The sequence below is a fragment of the Triticum aestivum genome, chromosome 5A, assembly GCF_018294505.1.
Source record: "Triticum aestivum cultivar Chinese Spring chromosome 5A, IWGSC CS RefSeq v2.1, whole genome shotgun sequence".
NCBI lineage: Eukaryota > Viridiplantae > Streptophyta > Magnoliopsida > Poales > Poaceae > Triticum > Triticum aestivum.
The window spans coordinates 479,881,416-479,888,265 of record NC_057806.1 but is presented as its reverse complement, the minus strand read 5'-3'; positions in this window follow the sequence as shown (position 1 = coordinate 479,888,265).

The window sequence follows — 6,850 nt, the reverse complement described above, 5'->3', positions numbered from 1 at the left end:
CCGCCTGCGCCGGCGTGCTTTGCGGCGGCAGAACCACCGTAACGGCCGACAGGGGGGCAACACCGCGGCAGAACGTCGTTCGGCGCCGCCCAACCCTGCTGGTAGCTCCGCGTGGCCTCATGCACGCCAGCGCACCCCGCAGCACCGTCGCCGTGGCCCGGCAAGCACAGGGCACGCTCTCTGCCGCCGACGGGCCCGCGCCGCCCGGTTCCGTCAAAACCCACTCAAGCTCCTAATCCAAGTCCACTTAGCGTCTGAATGGGACCAGTAGACCTCCACGATGACGCCCAACTCCCTAATCTCCCCGTCCAGCCACTGCGCCGCCGTAATCCACCACCGGACTTATCCGTCCACGGCCACCGCCTCAGATCGCCTATAAAAGGGAACCCCAAGCTCACCCTCGAGCACGCCCCGCAAGGCCACTAGGAGGACCTCGAGGAGGTCTCCTCCCCCGACTCCGGCCGCCCCGTTCCGCCTCGGCCTCCGTCTCGATTCGCTCCACCCTCCTCGGCGAGCTCCATCAATGCCCGAACCACCGTCTGCCGAAGCAAGGGCCGCCGTCGACGTGGTGCTCGCCGGCGACCACCACCACCTCCCACAGACGCGGAATGGCGCCCTGAACACGGAGATACCGAAGGAGGTGACGGGACCGCAAACTTCACCGAGCTAGGCTCCGACTACTCTGAACCAGTCAAACATGTTTGAACTTTTGATATGATGATTGTTTTGGCATGTTTGCATTAAGTAGTTTCATGGCATGCTGATGAGCATACCGACGAATGCCATGTTACATGCAACGATGAGGCAAGTGAGTTTCGAAAATCCATAAGTGGATGGATGTGAGTATGCATGGCCATGTGTTGGCATGAGGATGGGTAAGATGGTAGTGTTGTAGCATGCCAGTCTTATGCCAGACTATATGACTTCAGTGTCAACCTGTATCGGTCCAGTTCCTTCCATCTTTCCTTCCCTGTACTACCACATGTTTTCCGCAAGGAATATGGCTTAGTAAGTTGAAAACCGCTTTCCTGGTACACACCAAAAAGGAGAGGCCGTGATGATGGTTCCATGGCCCTGGATTAAAGCCAGTCATCCGGTCAGGGGGCATGGGTGTTTCCGGTTGGGACCGAGAGGGGGGCACCCCTTAGAGCGCGCGTATATAAATTTGATCCCATGCTATTCGAGATTGTGATCTCCCCGTCTCAAAAGTTTTTCTTGGACGATGTCTAGGGTGATTCCTAGCATCGAGAGGTAGGATGGGTGTGTACTGGTTAGCTGTGTTTTCTTCCAAAATACCATAAACGGAACTAGTCCTTCGTGACTACGGAAATCCGTTGGCTGTGGGAAAATTTTTCGTACAAACTCTGCAGAGTCATATATTCCTCTGAATCATCTATTCCATGTCCAAGTTCGGTATTATCTTATCCTGACAAATGTCAGTTTTGATGACAGAGACTCCGGTGAATCACATGAGTGCTAAGTCCGGTTAAATGTTTATTCCTGTGGATGGACTAACCCGTTTATTCTCATGAATTGAATATTTATTATGAGTATTATTTGCTTGTGAATAAAAGCCCTTTCTGTGATGTCGCTCAGACGTCCGACTGTGGCATTGTTATTATTTACTTTCAATAAAAGCCCTTTCTGTGATGTCGCTCAAACGTCCGACTGTGGCATTGTTATATTTTACTTTCAATGAAAGCCCTTTCTGCGATGTCGCTCAGACGTCCGACTGTGGCATTTCTTTTAAAGTCCTTTATGTGGCGTCGCTCAGACGCCCGACTGTGGCATTTCTTTTAAAGCCCTTTATGTGGCGTCGCTCAGACGCCCGACTGTGGCATTCATTTTAAAAGCCCTTTATGAGGTGTCGCCTAGACGCCCGACTGCGGCGTGCGTTACTTATTTATCTTCCTATCGAGGTGTCGCTTCAGACACCCGATTGGGTTTACAGTTATTATGTTGGGTTTCCGGGCGGACTACCGCCGACTCCCTTTTTACTTACCTTGCTTGCTAAATTTTGAATGTGCATTGGTAAATTAATCATGACGCATCCATGCATGCATTTGTTATATCTTACGTCCGAACTGTCTTGCGAGTACTTTCAAAGTACTCACCTGGCTTGTTGATTTGGCCAGATGCTGACGAAGGCGATCTCATGGATGAAGAATTTGATAGCGAGTCCGACGCCTAGAGGAATCCCAGTCAGTCTCGTGCGACCCTGGATTTGGTCACTGTATTATATCCGCTTCCGCTACCAAATAAATTCATCGAGCCTCACCTCGACGCTCGATGAGATGCCAGTTTTAGAGTCATGTATCTCACTCCCCGCTGTGTTTTTCCACCACCACCCTATCCTCGAGTCAGTAGTATGCCTCCACACCACTGTGTCATGTCCGCCATTATGTATAATTATTGGCGTGCTTGTAATAATTTGGTTGAGCAACCGTAGCTCGACCCTGTAATATATTTTATGCTACTGGCTTATTGTATCAAGAATTTGTCTACCGGTAAGGAGGATTTTTCTCATACTGGACTCAAAAGATTGGTTTCTCAATAAACATTTTTATTGGAAAACCGGTCGTGACAGGAAACTGAGCCATCATATTCTCCATGAACTGGCGATTCATCTCGAGCTGTTTGATCATACCAGCCATGTACTCAGGCGGAGGTGGGGCATAGCCACCACAACCACGACCACCTGGTCTAATCATCCTGCTAAAATTTAACAGGGGTATTTCAGCATTGTGAAATTTGCAAGGACAAGAATAATTCAAGATGAAACATGCAAAATGAAAGGAGCACGATAGGTACTTCATAGTAGTCGGCATGACTTACAAAAGGGGTCATGCATAGAGTTCGGTACACATAGTTCAATACATAGACTAAAAACATCATAGGCGGCAATGTCTAATACTAATAAGCAAGCCTACATCAGTCCCAGGAGGAACTGTGGAGGTAGGTGTAGCCTGACAGCTGGTAGTGACGCGAAGGGAAGTCCTCCACGTCAGTAACCTGGGATCCACGGATACTCTGATGCAGAACCCGACGCGCAAGAGGCAGAAGAGGACCAGGTGTGGGAGAGTAGCCTCCCACATTTGGCCAGCCGACACCCTGGGGCATCACGGTCCTGGCAGGGTAGATCACAGAACGCGACAGATCACCAGATCGGACAAAGGGGTGAAACAGCATCAGAGCACGGTAAAGGTGCTGACGGGTGGTGTACAACTCGTGGCAAAGAGCTCGGTTAGCTCTATCCATCCCATCAGCATGCAGAACCAGGTTCTGATGGTAGAAGGGCTCTCGGGTGAGAGTGGAGTAGGCAGTAGTGTAGTATCCCTCCGCACCAACATCGGATGCGATAGCAATGTGCCTGAAAGGGGAGGTGTCCAACTCCCGATACTCTCCACGAAGACATGTCAAAGCAGCATAAGCAGCATCACGTACTACCATATCGATAGTCACTCCAACACCATGAGCACTGTGCAGCACGGTAGTGGAGTTATACCCCCGAGAGTAGAGGTGGACGATGGCACGGTACTGCTCCTGGTTAAAGTCCTGGTACTGCTCGTACATGGTGTACTTAGGGTGCCAGCGATAACCCAGATAGGTCATCATCTCAGCTAACACAGCAGGTGATCCTGAGACACCAATTGCCATTGTGTGGTGCACGACCTGCCTCGTGGGTTCCATCTGAAAACAAAGATGTTTCAAAGGAGTCAAATGACATAGTGGATATTGTTCAAAATACTACTCTAAGGAATAACTAGGGCTTATCCAACTTTGGGGTGATTATGGTCACGGGATCCTAATGTTAGAGTTACTAAATTCGTTTGACCCGAGTAGAAGAGAGTTTAGAGTCCCAGAGTGAAGATTGAGGAGTAAAAGATCCTAATACCACCCAAATGCCGATGTGGGCCCGTAAGACACACAACCATGTTAGTAAAAAGTTTTGCAATGTCTAGACTCAACTTCGGCCAAGGAGTGTGGAAGGGGGATTCCTATAGGCAGTCGGCTCTAATACCAACTTGTGACGCCCCCGATTCAATCGTACACTAATCATACACGTAAACATGTACGATCAAGATCAGGGACTCACGGGAAGATATCACAACACAACTCTAAAAATAAAATAAGTCATACAAGCATCATATTACAAGCCAGGGGCCTCGAGGGCTCGAATACAAGAGCTCGATCATAGACGAGTCAGCGAAAGCAACAATATCTGAGTACAGACATAAGTTAAACAAGTTTGCCTTAAGAAGGCTAGCACAAATTGGGATACATATCGAAAGAGGCGCTGGCCTCCTGCCTGGGATCCTCCTAACTACTCCTGGTCGTTGTCAACGGCCTGCACGTAGTAGTAGGCACCTCTAGTGTAGTAGGAGTCGTCGTCGACGGTGGCGTCTGGCTCCTGGACTCCATCGTCTGGTCGCAACAATCGGGTATCGAAAAGGGGGAAAAGAGGGAAGCAAAGCAACTGTGAGTACTCATCCAAAGTACTCGCAAGCAAGGAGCTACACTACATATGTATGCATTGGTATCAAATGGAAAAGGGGTAGCATATGTGGACTGAACTGCAGAATGCCGGAATAAGAGGGGGATAGCTAGTCCTGTCGAAGACTATGCTTCTGGCAGCCTCCATCTTGAAGCAGTAGAAGAGAGTAGATGGTAAGTTCACCAAGTATCATCGCATAACATAATCCTACCCGGCGATCCTCTCCTCGTCGCCCTGTGAGAGAGTGACCACCGGGTTGTATCTGGCACTTGGAAGGGAGTATTTTATTGAGTATACAGTTCTAGTTGTCATAAGGTCAAGGTACAACTCCGGGTCGTCCTTTTACCGAGGGACACGGCTATTCGAATAGATAAACTTTCCTGCAGGGGTGCACCACATTTCCCAACACGCTCGATCCCCTTTGTTCGGACACACTTTCCTGGGTCATGCCCGGCCTCGGAAGATCGACACGTCGCAGCCCCACCTAGGCATAGCAAAGAGGTCAGCACGCCGGTCTAAATCCTATGGCGCAGGGGTCTGGGCCCATAGCCCATTGCACACCTGCACGTTGCGAGGGCGGCAGGAAGAAGATCTAGCCTCCCTAATACAAGAGCAGGCTTTCCAGTCCAATCCGACGCGCGCCGCTCAGTCGCTGATGTCATGAAGGCTTCGGCTGATACCACGACGTCGAGTGCCCATAACTGTTCCCACGTAGTTGGTTAGTGCGTATAGGCCAGTGGCCAGACTTAGATCAAATATCCAGATCTCGTTAAGCGTGTTAATTGAATTAACCACGGACGCCGACCAGGGCCAGGCCCACCTCTCTCCTAGGTGGTCTCGACCTACCCTATCACTCCGCCACAAGGGTTTACTCAGAGGGCCATCAGGACAAACGTCCTTTCGGTCCCAATCCGTGAATCACTCGCGGGTACTATACGAGCCGACCCGACTTTAGTTACCACAAGTATCATATAATATGTATATAAGTATATACCCGTGATCACCTCCCGAGTGATCACGGCCCGATAGTATAGCATGACAGACGGACAAGAATGTAGGGCCACTGATGGAATACTAGCATCCTACACTAAGCATTTAGGATTGCAGGTAAGGTAACGATAGTAGTAGCAAGAACAGGCTATGCGGCAGAATAGGATTAACGGAAAGCAGTAACATGGTACACTACTCCAATGCAAGCAGCAGAGAGAAGAATAGGTGATATCTGGTGATCAAGGGGGGGGGCTTGCCGGGTTGCTCTGGCAAGTAGGGGTCGTCAACAACGTAGTCGGTCGGGGCACCAGTAGCGGCGTCAGTCTCATAGTCTACCGGAGAGAAGAGGGGGGAAAACAATGAATACAATGCAAACAGATGCATATCGATGCATGGCATGACAAGTAACGGTGTTAGGTGTTTCCTAACGCAGTAGGAGGTGATACTGGCGAAGGGGGAAAACAACCGGGAAAATATCACCGGTGTTTCGTGTCTTCGGACAGATGAACCAGAGGGGGAAAGTTGCGTGTTCGCTATGCTAGAGATGTGTGGCGGACGAACGGGATGCGTATCCGGATTCATCTCGTCGTTCTGGGCAACTTTCATGTACAAAGTTTTTTCATCCGAGCTACGGTTGATTTTATATTAATTTTAAAAGATTTAATCATTCTTAGAATTTATTTAATTATTTTAATTCAACATTAACCAGAATAGTGATTGCTGATATCAGCATGACGTCAGGAGTCAACAGAGGTGTTGACTGGTCAAACTGACGTGTGGGTCCCACATGTCATAGGCTGAAGACTAACTATTTGTTAACATTTAACTAGCGGGTTAATTAGAGTTATTTAGTTAACTAAACAATGTTAATTAATTAATTAATTTAATTATTATTTATTTAATTAATTTTTTAACAAATGTTCTGGGGCCGTGGGGCCCACATGTCATTGGCCCTAGGCCTTGGCGGGTTCGGGCGCAACGGGCGCGGGTCGTCGCCCGATCCCTATGTAGAAAGCCATTTTTTTCTAGTATTTACTAGAAAATTTGATTCCCTCTTTTTTTCATTCTATAGTGGAGATAGTCGGAACGGCAGAGCCGTGCGGGGCTAGCCCCTAGCGCGGCCAGGGTTCAGGCGGCGGAGCGAGGTCAACCGGGGCGGCACCGGCGGCAGGGAGGCGGCGGCAAGCAGCGGTGGAGGCGGGGTTGTGGCTGGGCGAGCATAGGCGGGCGACGGGGCGAGCAGAGGCGGCGGGAGCGGGAGCAGATGGGCAAGGCGTGTGCAGGTGGCCGTGGACGCGAGGTGCGGGCGGCAGTGGCGCGGTGACTGCGGGGCGACGGTCACGGCCGGACGGCACGTGGCTAGGG